Here is a 19,238-nt window from a genome sequence, read left to right as displayed (position 1 = left end):
TTACCAACATGCTTACATTTACCTGTGAATGTAAACTCTCACTATCTGAAATCAAACATTAAACAATATTTTAAATATAAAAGATCACATTAAAACAAGGCATTTCATATAAGTGATTTTGTGAGTGTCCTGATAAACATTGTTAGAGATCTGCAGCCTAACCAGAGCCTGAGTTATGTGAAAATATATCTGGAAAACATTTTCATGTACAATCTCAGAGATAAAGGTAGTAAACTGGGGTGGAACCCTCAAGGCTCCATCTCAGTACCTTTAGTCAGGGAACATAACTGAACCATAATCCACTGAAATTATATGTTCTAAGCTGTACTGACTCCACACACCCCGTCTCGTCTCCAGGCTTTTATTTTACTGTTCTGTTTTAAAACATTCGGTTATGAAAAGGTACAAATATGAACTTTTCACCTGGAAAAACTTATTTAAGGTTCACAATCAGACCTTAAAACCACTGTTGTACCTTTGATGAATGGAAAATATACCTGAGCAGAACCTTTATTTCTAACAGTGTAGAGAAAGAACTGTTCACAGTGGTGGTGATAGGAACCAGACGTCCACCTCTGAAAGCCTCCTCACAGAAAGTTATTACATAAGTGTATTTATAATGGCTTACGAATATGGGCTTCACAGAAACTGATACTACTTATATTTTTCAGAGTTTTGACTATTTTACCATCATCAACATTACATACAAAAACTAAGAAGACACATGTATGTTGACCAGTGCTTTTGGATAGTAAATAAAATGGTAGCACTTTACAATAAGAGTACATCAATTAATAAAACTAAAAAGTAATAATCATTTCTAAATGATTAAGTAATATTTCAGTTAATCACTAACTAATTACAGTAATGCTAACTAGAATATTGTCTGAGATTATATAAAGTAGTTTATTAATGATTTAATTAATGTGTCTCAACAATTGAGACAGTAAGAACGAAACACTAATGAATGATTTACTGACATCTATGATCATCTCAAATAAAGTCTTAATTCATACCTTATAACTACTTTATTCAGCAAAAAAAGTGGTAGGATAAACTTTAGAAATAAACCACCATTAACTAATTAACACACCTGGACCTTAAAACCGCTACTGTACCTTTGAGGGAACAATTACACTGTTTGTACCTTAATGAATTTCTTTTTTTTGGAAATTATTAACCTACTTCTTTTTTTATCCTCTCACCCGAGCATCTTAGACAGTATAACAGTGCAGTAATAACCCAGAAGTTCTTAGAGGGCCCCCTGTTGGCTACAGAACCCTAAGCAGCTGCTTATGTCGCTTATTAAGTGCAGCCAGCACTGATGTCTAATGATGATCCAGGGGTAATAGGAGTGAGTCATAATGCTAATCAGCACTCACTCCTTTTCTTTCATTATAAGTAATATTATCATTTCTTTGGGTGTCAGAGTTCGTTAAGAAAAAGAAAAAAGATGTCTCCTTCTCTCTCCGGGCGCCCTTGCCTTGCCTGTTCAGGTGAGATCGGCTTCAGTAAGCTGCTGCGATAAGAACATACGGCAAAAAGTGTTCTGTTTGATTTTCGGCACAAGCTCTTTTCTCTCGGTGGCACCGCGGGTCAACAGCAGCTACAGGGTTCCTGCTTAATTACATGAAAAACATGCTGTTTGAAGGAAGAAGGAAAACACTCCACGCTTCGCCCGCAGAGCTGATATCATGCTCAGAGTTAAAAGTCCTGGAAGGTGGGCAGTGTGAAGAAGTTGAAGTTGCAGATGTGATGAAAGGATAAGAAGAGGATGAAAGGCTTGAAGGGGAAATCAGTGCTGTGGTGTCCTGCAGTGAGGGACATCCACGTTCTAACGTTCTCTGAAAGCTGTTTGAATCGCAGGTGAAGCAGGAGTCGGTCATCTGTGCCTTTCTCTAATAACGGTGCATTTTTAGGGAAAACCAGGGGTCGCCATGACTACAACACAAATATAGACATTTTATTTACTATATAAAACCACCAGTGAACCTACACGAGTCTTCTGAGCTTTCATATGTAATGTTGAAGATGGCAAAATATGAAAAAAGATTGTTTATTCTGGGGACTATTTTGCTTCACAGCACCCTGCGGATATCCCTCCACCATGAATGGATTTTTTAAAAAAGGCTTCAAACGAAAATCTTCTCAAAACTATCGTAAAGTGTCTCAGACGTCAGGCAGTGTATTCATCATGCCATAACTTTCTGTGAGGGAGCTTTTAGAGAGGGACCACCGCTGGGAACAATTCTGACTTTAGGACAGAGCTATTTACACCAAACCACTCTGAATGACTTTATTTGGTCTCAGTTTATTTGGATAGTCCACTATAGATTCTCTACAGATGTTCAAATTGTTAACAAACTACCTGTCAAAACTCAGTTGATTCTTAACAGTGGTGGGGTTGGGGTTAGGATTTGGACCAGGATTAGGGCTAGGACCAGGGTGAGTGTTGGGTTTAGGTTTTGAGTTGAGGTTAAGGTTAGGATTAGGATTTATTGCAGGTTTAGAGTTAAAGACAATTATGGTAAATTTAGTAGATATTTTGCGGGATGTAACGTGAAAATAAATTGAGTCTACAAAACATCTAAAGTGGACTCCAAATAAAGCGTTTCCCACTTAAAATATAAGTTATGCATATATTTTTAAAAACCAGAGGAATTTCCCTTTAAGTGTCAGTGGGATGGGGAAAATAAGTGTCTTTAGTCTGGACTTTAAAAGGGTCAAATTTTGGGCATATTTGAGCTCTTTTGGCAACTGTTTGCATTTTTTGGCAGTGTAAGAGCTAAATGCTGCTTCATTGTGCTTAGTTCTAATTCTAGGCACTGACCATTAGCTGACCTGTTCTAGTGATCAAATTACACATAAGACTTTCAGAAATCTGTAAGCGAGACCGAGTCTCTCTGACTCATAAACCGAGCAAACTCTCAGTTATGCTAAATTTCTAAAGGTTTCAGTGTGGGGCTCATTCTGTCACACTGCAAAGTGTTCTGTGCTTGACCAGGTTTAAAATCTTAATCTGGAAATATGAGATGAATTATCTTGTCTTAAAAATTATATACTAGTTTCTACCTATGAATTCATGGTGTATTCTTAAATTGATCATGAGTACGTCTTTTATGCCTCAGTTAGTTGGGAAATCTTAAAATTGAATATTTTATTAGTAAAACAAGCTACATTACATACTAGTTTGTGCCGTTTACTTTCACTAAAAAAAAAAAAAAATCAAGATTCAGTTACAGAAATTCAAGTTCAACTGTTCGATTTAACCCCCCTATCTTTGGGGTCACTTTGACCCCATTCGATGTTTAATGTCTCTACATAAAAGATTGACATCATTTTTCCTTCATTTTAAATGACTTTTCCTAATTTAATGGGGACAAACCTAAAATGGGTAAACATAAAATTAACATTTTTGCATGCGTCAGTGTTTGTCTAAAAATATCAACATTTTACACACTTTTTTTTCCGGTTATTTTGGTTGATATTGAGGTCACCATAACATAACCACATCTGTAGTAACACAAGAACCACTTATGTTCAGATGATGTTGGGGAGGAAAACATAATAAACATAAAGAAAACATAATAATTCCCATGAAAACTTTGATATTTCCTGGAGGTTGAAATGCCCTGCGATGGACTGGCGACCTGTCCAGGGTGTATCCTGCCTTCCGCCCAATGACAGCTGGGATAGGCTCCAGCACCCCACCGCGACCCAGAAGGATAAGCGGTTTAGATGATGGATGGATGGATGGAGGTTGAAATCGCTGTGGTCAAACTGACCTCAAAGATCAAAGATGTTAGTGAATTTGAGGAAAACAGGAGGGTTAAGAATCACATCCAGTTCTTCTTCAGTTTCCTCTGCTGGGGTTTTTTCATTCCCTGTTTTGGAGATTAGTTTTATTTCATTCTGAATTTTTTTTTCTTTCTCATGTTCAAACAGTAGAACCTTTTTTGGTTCTTCAATTGTCCAATCTCTCTCTCTCTCTCTCTCTCTCTCTCTTCACTTGCAGTCCTGGTTTCTTGTTTTAAGATGTCTGCTCTGAGATTAAGGACTAGTTTTAAACTAATTTCAAGATTTCAAGATTAGCCAACTTGTTTCAGCAACTAAATAATCACGCTCTGCTAGTATTAACCCCTCAAATGGCCAGAGCTCAAAGTTTTATTATAGACTTATATAACATAAGAATAGCTCAACCAGTTTGCATTGAAGTCCCTGTAGTTACTGAATAATAAGCCTTAGTTTGTAATAAACCTGAGATTTTAGGGAGTTAAATAATTTCTACTTAATTTAGTGATTTGTTTTCTTCTTCTTTGGCCGTTTTTTCAATGTGTTCAGAAGGCAAAATCCAGTGGCCAGAAAATTTAATCAAGAATTAGTTCCTAATATTCAGTGTATTTCACTTATTACTCTGCTGTAGCACCGATCTCAATTCATTTCATCTAAAATCCAGCATTTTCTACTTATTTCAAACCCTTGAACACTTATCAGAGCTGATTTATTTCTAGACAACTTAATTTTAGATATCTTGTCAAATGATCTTGCTGCATGGACAGATAAGTCATTTTCTCCTCAAATTCAGTGTTTATTTATTTTGGCTCATCTCTTTTTACAGTGTGGTTCTCAGCTCCCCAGGTCAGAAATCAGCCTGAGTGAAGAACATAATGAAGTAGGATTGGCTTCAGTTTAATGTGTAAATCTAAAGGCTACAGTGCTGCGCTGATGTCAGGCGGGTTCTGACAAGCTGTAAATTCAGCGGAGTGTTCGTTTTATACCTGAAGCCACCACCGTGTGTGCAGTTCCGTGTGGATTCACATGGCGTGGTCTTTAACTCTGCTGGATAAAGGATCTCAGGGATGCCAACATTTTTCTAACATACATAAAAATGTAGATAACAGAAGTATTTCACTAAATCATTATTTAGGAAAGTGTGAACAGCATTCAGTAAGACTTTTAAAAATCTGGGTTTATACATGTTTTTTGGCTCAAATGTATACTTGGTATAGAATCGTTACAGTAATAATTCCTTAAAGAATGATCCATTCAGAGGTTCTTTAGTGAACCAAAAGTGGTTCTTCTCCAAAGCTTTTCTTTTAAACGGGAACTCAACATTTCTGCATCACTCAGTGTGTTGAGATGTAATCAGAGAGATTCAGAGTGGTTTGGTGTGAAATGATTCAGATGTCTTTACAGTGGTGGTGATAGGAACCAGGGGTCGCCATGACTACAACACAAATATAGGCATTTTATTTACTATCCAGAACCACCAGTGAACCTACATGTGTCTTCTGAGTTTGTATGGAATGTTGATGATGAACAAAATGGGAAAAAATTAAGTTTCTTTGGGGACTATTTTGCCTCACAGTATCTTAAAAATGTTTTAAAAATATGTTTTAAGGCCAAAATCTTCTCAAAACTATCATAAAACAGTGTCTGAGTCATCAGGCAGTGAATTCATAACCATTTCATGTAGTAACTTTCTGTGAGGGAGCTTTTAGAGGTGGACATCTGGTTCCTATCACCACCACTGTGAACAGTGACTCGGTAAGTTTCTCTAGAACAGAGCGTTTCACACCAAACCATGACACTGTTTACATCTGAACCATTATAATTAGGCAGAGATTTGAATGGAATTCCTATATAAGAATGCATGTATATGTGAGGTATATCAGTTGAATCACTTCTTCATGAAGAGTTTGTAACAAGGTCGAATTTATTGTATTTCCTGTCAGTGAGGGCAAAGTAGAAGCTACAACTAACCTCAACCTAGCCTGAATAATCGCAATTTATCACTTTTTTTTTTTGTCCAAATACAGTCACAAATTACATTGGTCAAACTCCACCTGCTTTTATTGAAATCATGGCTTGGACAGAGTAGTTGACGCTCCCTGTAAACATGAAATAAAAAAGCTGTTTCACTGGTTAAATATGCTTTGGATGTGAATTGAATGACTGCAAGAAGTTTCTAGCATTTATTATACTGAAGGTCATTCCATCATTGAACTGCACTTCTAATTGTAAGATGCCTCTCGCTGTTCTCCTGGCCTCTGATCTTCCGTTTATCCGCTCTTACTCGCTGCTTCTGGTGGATGTTTTCATCCGCAGGGTCGCGCCGCAGGTGGTTGATACAGCAGGAGTCGAGCCAAAGGCTGCAATTAAGCTAAACTCCTGCACTTTTCTTATTTCCCTTTTGTTAGGGATCACACACTTCCTGCTCATCACACCTCAATTATTTTGATGAGCTCGGTCTAAAAGCAAGCAGAAACGTACAGTAGATATCAGCATGGAGTGGCCTGGAGAAATCCTGCGTCATGCTGGCACAGCGGGAGACCAGCTGCGGCCCAAAGTCTGTCCTGCAGCCGAGGTGTGATGAAGTTTTCCGCCAGTACGTCATGAATGCAAATGGTTCTTTGAGTGTTCATGGTTCTATATAGCTGCCCTGCGATGGACTGGCGACCTGTCCAGGGTGTATCCTGCCTTCCGCCCAGTGACAGCTGGGATAGGTTCCAGCACCCCCACCGCGACCCAGAAGGATAAGCGGTTTAGATGATGTGTGTGTGTGTGGTTCTATATAGAACTATTGTCTTACCTATAGAACCCTTAAAGAACCATCTTTTTTTAAGAGAAAATGCCATATCCGAGTGTGTCTCTGTCGAGGATGTGTTAACTTATTTTTACTTAGAAAATCAACACAACGTGTAATTCGACCAGGAGTGTTTCAACTTTTACACACAACTGTATCTAATATTTTTCTCATGAGATTGTTGGAAGAATATTATGAACTTATTCAACATATTCTACGACATATGTACTTCTTTAATTTTCCTTTGTAAAACTGCTTCATTTCATTGGCAGATACTTTTGTATAATTTCCTGAAACAAGTAAAATTAACAGTAATCATTTACCTTTACAGTATTCTAAGTACAGAGTCTGCTAGGTTCTAGATAATTATTTTGGGTTTTTGATGTTAAACATTTAACTACATTTAACTACCTGGTACTTTTTACCCAAAATATTTACAGTATTATTAATTACTGTGAGGTTTGATCCTCAAACTTTGCCACTTAATATCTAGACCCTGTTTGGCATTTCAATGTAATTTCTTGAAACTCATCATCATGTTATCTATAAGAATTATCTAGTAGTTTGTACCTCAAACTTACCTAGAACTTAAGGGACTTTAAAAGAGTTACCAAAACATCCCATTATTTCTCAAAACAAGCAAATTTATCAATCAAAGAATGATACTTTCACTAGATCAGATCACTTAAAACAAGAAGGAAATGTCTAGAAATAGGTTGAATAATTGTACAATATTCTATGTAAGATATATAGACTATTTAAGATGTTTTCACTCGTTAGGATATTTTTACAGTGTATACAATTATACAGTAAACTACACCCTGTATGTACTGAAACAAGGTCAAAGCTGAGTTCGTGTTTTTGAAGTTTGAGCTGTTATAAAATATGAAATATAAAATGCTATAAAATAAAATATTGATAGAAAATTTGGTTTTGTTCCTGGAAAGTAAAATTTTGCTTTGCATCATGTCATTCATTTGTTGTCAAGAACCTTTTTGTAGCTACTGTTGTCAGGTTGGACCAGCTTTACAGAACATTATTAAAAATCCAGTCCAACCTAATGAGAAACTGAAGCTCCAGTTTTTATGTAAGGATATTTCGATTTGGAGAGCATTATTCATTTTAGGTGTTTATTTGTGAAAACTGTGAAGACTGACTTTAGCTTTTTATGCATAATTGAGATAAAAACAACAAATCCGTTGTTGTTTCCAACCTGCCAAGCTCTGAGTAGCCACACAACACAATGCAGCTTGATTGATTCAATTAAGATCTGTCTTTCAGAGCGGTTTGGTCTTAAACGCTCCATTCCAGAGTCAGAACTGTTCACAGTGGTGATAGGAACCAGACGTCCACCTCTAAAAGCTCCCTCACAGAAAGTTACTACATGAAATGGTTATGAATTCACTGCCTGATGTCTGAGACACTGTTTTATGATAGTTTTGAGATAAAGCTTTGTCCTAAGACATATTGTAGCATGCTATGTGCTATCCTGAGACGAAGACGGACTCTGGATGCTTTTTTATTTTACACACAAACAAAACCACAAACTTAATGACTCAGATATCAGGCAGCATATTCACAACCTCATAACCATTTCATGTAATAACTTTCTGTGAGGGAGCTTTTAGAGGTGGACGTCTGGTTCCTATCACCACCACTGTGAACAGCTCTGAGTCAGTAAGTCTCTCTAGAACAGAGTGTTTCTCACCAAACCACTCTGAATGACTCTGTTTACATCTGAACCATTTAATAATGCAGACTTTGTGAATAGTCAGTGTAAGTGCTGCTTAAATAGTTAGATTTTTGTCAGAGCTCATAATCACCAAAATCAAAGAACAAATCTTTTTTGAGGCTGTGGAAACTAACAATTATTAAATTCATTCAATCAAAAATACAGTGGTCCTTATAGACAGGAGGCCTCATCACATGTCTAATTGACTGAATTATGTGGCAATATTAAATGATTTACTTGAATTCCCCTTTAATTTGCGCATTACCAGCAACATAGTCTTACCAAAAGAGAGACCTATACTCTCCCTGTATTATTCTCACTCTATTATTATGGACATAAACACAGCCTTCGATGCTTATGTTATGTTTAAAATGCTATATTTACATACTTTTCTTACTAGTTTTAAGATTTTTAAGCTTGTGTAAAAAGAACTGGATATAAACTTCAGCATCTATAATTTTATTCAATATATTTTGTGTGGTTTCTTTTGTAAATGGCTGTTTTTCAGTGCTCACACTCTCCCATTTCAGCAGAACAAGGATGATCCTTGAAATTCAGCCGATAAATGAGGCCTTCTAACAGGTTTCGGTGTGATCGCTCTTTGCTGGAGTGACTAGCTGCCTCTTTGTGAATCCTTGATTGGGAATGTATTGAGCTCCACAGCTATAACCATCTGGGGCCTAAAGGACACCAATCTGGTGGGAATTATTTGACCTCAGAGCTCAGTGTGAAAGGTCACTCCGCAGAGGTATGCCTTTTTAATACCTTGTCCTTTAGGCTGAAGCTTTTCTTCTCATATCTGTCAGAGAAACGAACCTGAGAAGATTACCAAAGATCCGCCAACACCCACCCCCCCCCACCTCACTCAGCCAATCCAGTCCAGCGCTCAGTTTGCTTCTTAATGTGGCTGTGATTAGACACCAGAGGAACATTTTGATTATTCGTGCATAACGTAATATTTGATATTTATTATGGCCAAGTGCCCTTCATGAGCATGTTTCTGAAAGATGAGGTGAATTACCTCTCAAATATAACCCCAACCTCAGGTGCTGATCACCACCAAATTAAATACGCTTCATAATAGTCAAAATATCTATTGCCAGATATTTTAGCACACACTCTTAAAAAAAAGATGGGTCTTCAAGGGTTCTTTAGTAAAGACAATGGTTCTATAGAGAACCATGAAAACCTTTTTGAAAGTGGTGCTATATAACACCAAAAAGAGTTCTCCTATTGTTATGATGTCAAGCTTGTAACAATATTAGAACCCTTTTTGTTGCTGTATAGATCCACTTTCAGAAAGGTTCTCTGAACATTCCATCAATCTGAAGAACAATTTCACCATGCATGCAAATGGTTCTTTGAGTGTTCATGGTTCTATATAGAGCCATTGTCTTTACTACAGAACCCTTGAAGGGCCATCATTTTTAAGAGAAAATGGCATATCTAAGTGTGTTCTCTGTAGTGGGTGTGTTAACTTATTTTCGCTTATAAAATCAACAAAACATGTAATTCAGCCAGGGGTATTTAAACTTTTGCACACAACTGTATCTATTTTTTTCATGAGGTTGTTGTAAGAATATTACAAAAAATATTCCATATATCTCAAGACATTTTACTTTGTAAAATTGCCTCATTTTATTGGTAGATAATTTTTTGTATGATTTCTTGAAATTTTTCTTTTTTTCTTTTTAGTATTCTAAGTTCTAGGTGTTAACCAGTGAAGCACAGAGTCTACTAGGTGCTAGATAATTATTTTGTGTTTTGAAGTTAAATTTTTACTACATTTAACTACCTGGTACTTTTTACCCAAAATAATTACAATATTATTAATGACTGTGAGGTTTGATCCTCACACTTTCCCAGTGTGTTACCTATAATAATTGTCTAGTACTTTGGAGTTTGCATCTCACACTTACCTGGTTAGTAGCTAGAACTTAAGGGACTTTAAAAGAGTTACCAAAACATCCCATTATTTCTCAAAACAAGCAAATTTATCAAAGAATGATACTTTCACTAGATCAGAAAAACAAGTAGAGACTGTCTAGAAATAGGTTGAATAATTGTACAATATTCTATGTAAGATTTATAGACTAGATTTAAGATGTTTTCATGTGTTAGGATATGTTTACAGTGTATACAATTATACAGTAAACTACACCCTGTATGTACTGAAACAAGGTCAAAGTTGAGTTCAAGTGTTTTTGAGGTTTGTGCTGATATAAAATATTGATTAAATATTTGCTTTTGTTCATGCAAAGTAAAATTTTGCATTTTTTTCATTCAAAGTACTTCATTTCAGTTGAATAGAACCAGTTAAATTACTTGTCCTTTTTTGGGTTGAACCATTTTTTACAGTGTACAGCCATTAAGCACAGGCTAGACAGTGGACAATGGAGTGGGGGGTTAATAGGGGGGTCCCAGCTGTCAGTCTCCAGCAGCTTATCAGTGCATACAGATAATTAGTAATAGTGCTTAGCAGCATAAACAAAAACACTGTCAAAAGTGCAGACATTGCAGATTAGAGTGTCCTAATCAGACCGAGGAATGAGGCCTGTAAGGAGACTGAGTGCAGTAGACAGAAGTGGACTGAGGTAGCAGTATAGAATGAACATGTACATAAACTTAAAACAAGTCTAGAAATGGATTGAAGAATCTTGAAAAAATGCCTTCAGGATTAGTGCAGCTCTACCTGTCAGGAGGCCTCTGAAGATTTCTCAGAGGAATAAGGATAATCTTTAATGCACTGTTACAAGTCAAGTATGCATTTGATGACAATATTTAGCATTAGGAGTTCTAATCATGGCTTTATGATCATCTTTAAAATATAAATGTGTTCACTGGCAACTACCAACATCAGCACGGTACAATTTACTGAAAGAAGTGTTACAACCCCATTAAAAAGTTAGGATGCTGTGAAAAATGAAAATAAAAACAAAATGCAATGATGTGCAAATCATTTCAACCCTATATTTCATTGCAAATAGTACAAAGACAACATATCAAATGTTGAAACTGAGAAATGTTATTGTTTTTTGAAAAATATTTGCCCATTTTGGATTTAATGCCAACAACACATTTCCAAAAAGTTAGGGGCAACAAAAGGCTGGTAAAGTTGTCCAATGCTAAGAAAAACACCTGGTGGTTGATTGGCAACAGGTCAGTAACATGATTGGGTATAAAAGAGCATCTCAGAGAGGCGGAGTCTTTCAGAAGTAAAGATGAGGAGGGGTTCACCACTCTGTGAAAGACTGCACCATCAAATAGTGCAAATTTCAAGAAAAACGTTTCTCAACATAAAATAGCAAAGAACTTTTGCTTTTCATCATCTACGGTACATAATATCATTAAAAGATTCAGAGAATCTGGAAAATCTCTGCATGTAAGGGAAAAGGCCAAAAACCAGTATTTGCTGGCCGTGATCTTTGGGCCCTCAGGCAGCACTGCATTAAAAACAGACATGATTCTGTAGTGGAAATCACTGCATGGGCTCAGAAACGCTTCTGAAAAACACTGTCTGCGAAAACAGTTCATCACTGTATCCACAAATGCTAATTAAAACCCTTAAACGCAAAGAAGAAACCATATATAAACAGGATCCAGAAACGCTGCCACCTTCTCTGGGCCTGAGCTCATTTAAAATGGACTGAGGGGAAGTGGAAAAGTGTCCTGTGGTCCAACGAATCAGCATTTGAAATTCTTTTTGGAAATCATGGACACTGTGTCCTCCGGGCTAAAGACCACTCAGCTTGTTATCAGTGCACAGTTCAAAAGCCAGTATTCATGATGGTACAGGGGTGCATTAGTGCACATAGCATGGGTGACCTGCGCATCTGTGAAGGCATCTTTAATGCTGAATGATATATACGTTTTGCCAACATATGCTGCCATCCAGACGACGTCTTTTTCAGGGAAGGCCTTGATCATTTCAGCAAGACAATGTCAAACCACATTCTGCATGTATTTCAGCAGCATTGCTCCATATTAAAAGAGTCTGGGTGCTAAACTGACCTGCCTGCAGTCCAGACCTGTCACCACTGATAACATTTGGTGCATTATAAAATAAAAAAATATGACAGAGGAGACTCTGAACTGTTGAGCAGCTGAAATTCTATATCAAAACAAGAACAGCAAATAACCACCAATAACCACGCCCACTCACCCAGCCTTCATACTTTCACTGAATAACCACACCGACTCACCCACTCAACCTTTCAAGGTTTCAAGTGGAGGGGTGGGACATTTCTTTTATGTGATGCAGATTTGAGCAGCTAATTCAAACAACCTATAGAATCTCATGCATTTTGTAGAATTAAAATTTGCCAAAACAGCAGAGATTTCACATTTCGCAATTTCTCAGATTGTATATACAGTTACCAGCAATCTTTATGTGAACTGGCAATGAAAATGCTGTTTTTTTGTTTACCATATCTCCTCCAATATCATAAAAGTGCTTGTGTTCAAGTAACCATTACAAGTATCGCCAGTGTAGGCTAATTCACGAAAATAGCAGCTTTGAAATGTGATTAAATTCCCAAATGTCATCAAATATCCATTATAGGTCAGAAACTATTAATGCCTCGTGCCCTGTCAGACTACAAAGAGCATAAATCTTGACAGATCATCAGAGGAGAGTCAAAAATCATAAATGTAAGGGCTCTAATATTCCAGTGGCCTGTCTGTGGCCACATCCTGTGTGCATATTCCAATACAAATTTACAATCTGATGCAACCTGTTGCAAGACTGCACAAAGAGAAGGCTCCATCTGTGTGAAGAAAAATGCAATTAGGGGTCCCCAGCAATTAGCGCCTAATCTTAGTAATTATCATTATTATCATAGCTTGAAAGGGAAGTGTTTGTAAGGAAAGCATGGTTCAAGACGCTGCACATTAAGCAGATATTAAGTTCCATTTCTTATTATCAAAAGGAGCAATTATATCATATAGCGATGGATCACAAAGCCCCCTCTGAAAGCCTCCCGAACATCAAATGCAAAATTCCCCTTTTATTCAGAGACCCTCCGTCACGCTCTGGAAACCATGCGACGAAGCAGGCGCTACTCCCATTTCACCGAGTAAACATGTCGCTGAAAGGCTGAAATCACCTGCTTCCAATGAGTCCTGCAAAGTGAGGCCAGGTCATTCTCTCATCATGAGAGAAAGAAAAGGACGTCATTTAAATTATTCAATAGTCTCTTAACCCCTTAAACAAGAGGTCACCAATATTAGCACGTCTATTAGTAATCTTATCCATAAAACCTCTTTCAACCACACTGGCGCATCCTGAAATGTTATTAATCAGTTGTTTAATTGAGACCAATTCGTTAAACGAGTGGAATCAAGTGTGCGCCGGCTTCGTTGGGATGAAACCTGCAACCACACTGGCCTTGAGTGGACTCTACTGGAAATACGTCGCTCCACAGCAGAGCAGAGTCTGAGTCCTGGGCAGCAACAATCAGCAGGATCTCAAATGGGTCCAACACAGCACTGCAGTTATGAAGAAGACCCAGCAGCGCTTGTGTTTCCTGTGACAGCTCAAGAAATTTGGGTCCATCATCACATCCTCCTCCTCTGTCTGATTCAGCTCCTCGTCTGGTGTTGTATGTACGTGTGCGCGTGTTGTAAGTACCCTGCTGCAGTATGGCTGCCACATTACATTGGTTTTTCGTTTGTTTTGTTTTCTATTGTTTGTATATATGCTTTGATGTGTCCCTGCTGGCTGAGGAGTTTGCCATCATTCCACCGAGAGTGATTTTAAACCCTTAGCTCAGAGGCTTCTTGGGCTGGCTGTTTGGGTAACGCTACATCACAGCTATGATGCGGCCTGGACCGGCCTCTTGAGTGACACAGTATTGCGGCTATGAGGCTGCCTGGATCAGGGACCTGATTGACAGTACATCGCAGATATGTGGCTGCTGGACCGATGATGCTGCCCTGCAGCTGTGGGGCTGCCTGGACCAGCAGTGTTCGCTGTGCCGCAGGCTAGGAGGCCTCACAGACTGGCTGCCTAAGCGATGCTACATCGCAGCTATGTGGCTGCCTGGGCCGGCTGCTTGGGTGATGCTGCATTGCAGCTATGAGGCTGCCTGGGCTGGTGGTGCTTGGCTGCAGGAAAATGCCACCCTTTCATGGCTGAGGACATTTTTGGCTCTCAAGGCTTGCTGGGACGGTTGCCTGTGTGATGCACTGTAGTTGCGGAGTGAGACTTTCCCTATGACTAAGGACTCTTTCTGGGCTAGCTAAATGACTCAATACTGTAGTCATTGTAATCCCCCTCGCTAGATGTTGGAAATGTAGAGGTGTGTGTTTGTTCTGCGTTGGTTTATTTATTGTTGATTATGTGTTTTGTTATTTTCTGATCTTTTTGTGAAGCGTCCTTTGGTTTGAGAAAGGCACTGTATAATTTGAACTTATTATTATTATTATTATTATTATTATTATCTTCTCACTCCAAGTGTAAGCTGCAGCAAATGGTGTGATGTGCAGAGAGACTCATCAGCTCTCGGCTCTCCACCCTTGAAAACCTTTACTGATCTAGAATGATGAAGGGGGGGTGGGGGGGGTGGATGACCCCTCACACCCTGGTCACTCTCTCTTCCAGAGGTGAGAGCCCTAAAGACCCCAATCAACCGTCACCTCAACAGCTTCTTTCCTCAGACCATCATCCTCCTAAACAAGGAGTCGGTGCACATAGGCACTTTAACTTGCTGCAATATGCATGTTTTATAAATATGCATACATTTATATTTGTATTTGCTGCTCAAATAATTTACACTGCAAAATAATCTTAAGTAAAACCTTCTTAAATCAGAAATAGTCAATAAATCTAATATTTCTCATTATGACACTGTTGTAAGGATGTTATAAGATTATTCTACCCATTTTTACTTGTTTAAGTGATTTTATCTAGTGAAAATATCATATTCCAGAGGCAGACTAGTTTACTTGCTTCAAGAAATAATGAAGATAATTTTACTAATTTCAAGAAATAATGCTTAAAGCATGAACTGCCAATGGAACAAGACACTTTCATAAGATAAAATAGCTTAAAACAAGTAACACGTCTAAAATAAGTTAATCTTACAATATTCTTGTGACATTCTCGTAAAGAGAAATATTATACATTCTGACTACATTTAAGATGTTTACTTTCTAAGATATCATTTTTTCAGTGCACACCGCAAAAAATAGTGTCTTGTCAAGTGAAATTATCTTAATTCTAGTCAACATATCCAATATTTCTTATTTTGAGATGGCTGTACTCTTATTATAAGATTATCTAGCTAGATTTCTAGACATTTTTACCTTTTTTAAGCAGTTTTATCAAGAAACATTATCTTACTATATTGGCAGATGAGGTTCATGTACATTTCTTAAAACAAGCAAAACTATCTGCCAATATTGTGAGATAAATTTGCTTAAAACAAGTGAAAAAGGTTTGGAAATAATTGAATAATCTTAAAACAAGCTTACAACAATCTCAACAGAGCTAGATTTAAGATCATTTTACTTGACAAGATACCATTTTTAGCAGTGTAGCTGTTTGTACTGTGTATATCGCTGATGTCGGAACAAAACCTTGTATGTCCAAGATGATGAGGAGAAAGAGAGAAAGGCAAAACCTACCATACTTTTAATGTAAGTTAATGGAACCAGACTTTTTCCTTGTAATATTGAATAATTTCTTTGGTTACCTCAGTATTTCAGTACTTCATTGTATCTGAATCCCTCATTGCACATCCTTTTACTGGCACATTGTTTGTGTATTAGATAGATAGATCTATGATAGATAGATACTTTATTGATCCCGAAGGAAATTTAGCAAATTTATTCCACCAAGAGAGATTCCTTTGACAACTGGTACTTGGCAAATAAAGATTCTGATTCTGATGAGATTGATGAGCCTTCCTTTAAGCCACTGCCATCCACCTCACCACCTTCAGTCCAGTTCCCGGTCCTGTGTCCTGTAAGAAATGGTAGTTCATTTATGTTTCTAATCTGAGGAGGGTTAGAGTGATGAGACTACAATAGGTCTTACGGCTCCACATTTTTTGTTTTTCCTTTTTAGCTTTCTTTCCAAACACGACAAACAACAAGCAAGGGGACGCATATCGAGTAGCGACACAGGGGTCATCAATCTTATCCACAAAGGGCCGGTGTGGCTGCAGGTTTTCATTCTAATCAAGCTGAAGCAAACCCACATCTTTAATCAGTAGTTCTCAGCCGTTAGTTATGGAAGGTGAGCTCCTGTTTGGTTGGAATGAAAACCTGCAACAACATACTATCAGGTGTGCCCCAGATACTATATAGTGAGCACATACTACATACTATGTACATAGTATCGGATGCGCAACTGATAGTATCAGGGGCTCACCACAAAGTATCTACATATCGTTCAGTAACTACAGGGACTTTAATGAAAAACTGGCTGAGCTATTCTTAGACTATAGAAGGGTGTAATAAAACTTTGGGCCCTGGCCATTTAAGGGGTTAATTTGCCAGTGGCTCAACATTTTATAGAGACAAATCACAGTATTTAAGTCCTTGGATTTATTGGTATACAAACAGTCACACTTGCCAGGAGAGATGGGAATGTCAATAACGATATTTTAAAACGGGATGGATTTTGGATTCATACTTTGGGTAATAAGGCACTGGAAGAGATGATTGATGAATTTAATCTTGCAAGTTTTTGAATTAGAGATTTGTACATATGTATTTACACCGATCAGGCATAACATTATGACTGCCTCCTCATTTCTACGCCCACTTACTATATAGGTGCATTTTGTAGTTCTACAGTTACAGACTGTAGTCCATCTGTTTCTCTGCATACTTTGTTAGCCCCCTTTCATCCTGTTCTACAGTGGTCAGGACCCCCATGGACCCTCACAGGGCAGGTACTATTTGGGTGGTGGGCCATTCTCAGCACTGCAGTAACACTGACGTGGTGGTGGTGTGTTAGTGTGTGTTGCGCTGGTCTGAGTGGATCAGACACAGCGGTGCTGCTGGAGTGTTTAAACACCTCAGTGTTACTGCTGGACTAAGAATAGTCCACCAACCAAAAACATCCAGCCAACAGCGTCCTGTGGGCAGCATCCTGTGACCACTGGTGAAGGACTAGAGGATGACCAACACAAACTGTGCAGCAGCAGATGAGCTATCGTCTCTGACTTTACATCTGCAAGGTGGACTGACAAGGTAGGATTGTCTAATAGAGTGGACAGTGAGTGGACACAGTGTTTAAAAACTCCAGCAGCACTGCTGTGTCTGATCCACTCAGACCAGCACAACACACACTAACACACCACCACCACGTCAGTGTTACTGCAGTGCTGAGAATGACCCACCACCCAAATAGTACCTGCCCTGTGAGGGTCCATGGGGGTCCTGACCACTGTAGAACAGGATGAAAGGGGGCTAACAAAGTATGCAGAGAAACAGATGGACTACAGTCTGTAACTGTAGAACTACAAAGTGCACCTATATAGTAAGTGGAGCTGATAAAATGGACAAATATTCATTGTATTGAATTGTTCAGTTGGTCTACGTTGATGGTAGTTTTGATGAATATGTGAGAGTCATGTGACACTGAGTACCGTAGGCTACACCTGTACTTTTGGTGTTGCGGATGATATGAGCTGTGCATGCTGAGCAGCGAACATGTCCGCTGTAAAATAATACAATTTAAGCAGTTACAATCTCTTTCTTGTTTAATTGCTGAGTGTGGGTCTCTGTGCTCTATTTTAATCATCGTATGGCTGCTCATAATATTTTCACCTCCGCAGATTCCTCAGAAGAATGTATGCACAGAAGTTAGACGAAGCATTATCAAATCCCATTAGCATGTTTTTAATGGTTGCAGTGAAAAATTTCTCTCCTATCAAACCTGCTTTTTTAGAGTGTTTGTCTACTGAAATGTTCGTGTGATAATCCAATATGTTTATAGTTTTCCTTCATTTGCATCATACTTCATTTTGCAGTGCAGCGAGCAAAGCGTTAGCCTGAAAACCAACCTGAAAGCAATGAACATTTGTATCAAAACAGCATCACATAAACAGCCCGGCGTTTCCCATCCATATTCCTCCCAGACGCCTCTCTAGATGCAAATATATATTCATTTATGCGATACGTATCATATCTCCATTCTCCATTCATCTAAAGTTCACTCGAGTTTGCACCGTTGTTAGCGAAACGTATTCGGAGTGATTTGGCGGTAAAATAGAAAGGCCTGGAACAACATATGTATGCAATATTTCAGCGCTGCGCTGAATAGGAATTGATGCGATGCCACCCTGTGCAATTGAACACCAAATTCCTTCCCACATTCCACTAATTCCTTTTTTTTTTTTCCACGCATGTTTGCGAGTGCCTGGGCTCCATGCAGAGCAAAAATCAATTTGCCATCTCGGATTGTCATATTCCCCCTCACCTACCCGCCTGCCTGCAATTATTGTCTCCCAGCCACTTCTTGCTGAGAAAGGCTCCCCTGAGTGGCAATCCATTTTTTTATAAGCAGACAAACCCCTCCACACCCACACATGCACAGACTAGAAGATTAGAGTCAGCTCCTGGTGACCCTGGCTTATGAAAGACAGAGAAAAAGGAGGAGAAAGAGTCGCCCGTCGTCTTTCCCTGCAAGAGAAGGACAGACGGAGAAGCGTATGTGCTGTTTGTACTTAGTGTCTGTGATTATAATGGTTCACCTTTGAGTTACAGTAGTATCTACTTACTTTAATCAGTTTCATGAATGGAAGTGTAAATTTATTGCATTTGTACTTCCATGAATACTTTCAAATGATAGTCGTAGCATGACACATCCAGCCAGACGCTCGGGGTTAAAAATAAGAAATGAGGCTGTACTAGTCACGGGTTTAGCAAAAAATCATATCTTGTCAAGGGAAATTATTTTAAATCTAG

Source organism: Colossoma macropomum, unplaced genomic scaffold (assembly GCF_904425465.1).
Source record: "Colossoma macropomum unplaced genomic scaffold, Colossoma_macropomum, whole genome shotgun sequence".
Lineage (NCBI taxonomy): Eukaryota > Metazoa > Chordata > Actinopteri > Characiformes > Serrasalmidae > Colossoma > Colossoma macropomum.
Note: the sequence above shows the minus strand (reverse complement) of the source record.